Below are 1,966 nucleotides of genomic sequence, written 5' to 3' on the forward strand. Positions count from 1 at the left end.
TTTCATATGCAAATCAGCCAATTTATATGCATACACATAAATATCTTTTCTAGAAAAACAGTTGTTTAAAAGAAACATCCAAACACCAGGGTCATTGCCTTCAGATATTGTTTTATAAGTCATGCTGGAGTTTGGTTCAAGAAAAATAACGTGTGAAATCTACTTTAGGAATCAGCCACTTTAGAAAAATGTCTGTCTTGGAGGCCAATTTTTCTCTCCCCTATCAAGTGCATAAAACCAAACCTTCCCAAGCAAAGGTTTAAGCTGGAGGATGTAGTACAGGCTAGTGGACACTAGGTGGCGCTCTGGGTAGCGGCAAGGAGCAGGCAGACAGCAGGCTGGGCTCAGGCTCTGATTGGGTTGGAATGAAGAGTGTCTTCAGTCCTTGTGGATTCGGGCTTTGGGGTTGGAGCTTTGCAGCGTCTTTGCAGCGTCAGGACATTGCTGCAGAAGTGACCTGCTTAGAATCCCGTCTACTATTGTTCCGCCCGGAGATCTGTCTCCTCCACCCAGCTCTCCGGGTGAAGAGAGGGTGGGTCCGGAGCTGATAGACATCTTCAAGTGTTCCCCTGAACTGGTCAGCTGGGTCTGCAGTCAAGCCGGGGCTTGCTCAGTGTCATCATCAGCTGCTCCCTCCGTGTTCTTTGTTCACTGAGAAAAGTTGCACTCTGGGCCAGTTACCAGCCCAGGCTCCAGATGTTACCGCACAAGCTGGATTATCTTCAGTGGTTCCTCCCCTGGAGTTCATTCTCCAGCTTTCTCCTTCCTGTGCAGGGCCCAAGTGGCCATGCTCCGAGAACTGGTTCTGTTCCTGCCCTTCGGCTGCCTTGACATATTGCTTTCATCATGACTATTACAGGAAGGCACGAGTGTTTGTGTGTTCCTGTGGTCCCTCTCTCCTCCTGCAGGCAACAGCAGGCCCCTCTGGGTCTCAGCTCCCTCTAGCAACGCCCCCAGCCCTACTGGGAGCTCTTGCTGGTTTTCAGCATCACCTTCTGTACCTGCCCCTTGAGGCTTCAGCAGGAAGCAGCTTCCTGCCCGGCCACCCAGGGTTGGTTTGTGTCTGTCTGTCTATCCCTGTAAACACTTCCTTCATTAAATTCTCTCCAGTCAACCCTCAGAGGTGCTGGCTCTTCCTGCAAACTTTTGATTGATTCACGGACCCAGCAAACCCTCTTTGTGCCTCCGTTTCTCTTCTTTTAAACGGGGGAACTCATACCCTCCTTACTAATGAGGGTAATATAACAGCCACTTAAGCCAAGTGACCGCCCAAACTACTAGTTTTTGTACAAACTTCTGTTATCAGCAGTGTGAGCGCCACAGATTAGGTACCAGGTTTGATGTTTTCCTTCCTTCGTGGTAATTTTTTCATGAACGGGTGGGTTAATGAGCGCATTTATGCTGAAGCACCCAGGAGGCTGGCACACAGGCCCACGGGCACTAGCAAGCACCGTGGCCCTGACTCCGGACTCCGAGGCCAGGTTGCCTGCAACAGAACTCCAGGCCCTCACGAGCGTGGTCCTTGTGTGGTGTGTTTTAGTAAACTAGCCTGTTCTTCTCTTTTCCATTGGGCCAGCTCTTCCCACCTGCAAAACGGAAGCTGCCCAGGTCCCGTTGGGCTTTGTATGCAGGTATAGCAAGGCCGGGGGACCAAATGACACTTAACAGGAGCCCTGTGGGTGGCAGGAAGAAGCCTTTGGGTGTCCTTTGCTTCCCCAATAGCTGGACACTGGGTCCTTCATACCCTGTGGCAGCAATTCAGAGACCGGTGAGTATACTCACTCCAAAGCACTGGACTTGAGCTGCTCATCTCAGCAGAGAGTAGGCTGGAAGTTTCTGGAAGCTTGGAGTCAGTAGACAGGTCTGGGTTGAACAGAAGCCAGGTGGCGTGGGCCTAGAAGGACACATCCCTGTCGGTGCTTGAGGGGTGAGGCCTGCTGAGAGCAATTTCAGCTTTTCCTCCAGC

The sequence above is a fragment of the Peromyscus maniculatus genome, chromosome 23, assembly GCF_049852395.1.
Source record: "Peromyscus maniculatus bairdii isolate BWxNUB_F1_BW_parent chromosome 23, HU_Pman_BW_mat_3.1, whole genome shotgun sequence".
Taxonomy (NCBI): Eukaryota; Metazoa; Chordata; class Mammalia; order Rodentia; family Cricetidae; genus Peromyscus; species Peromyscus maniculatus.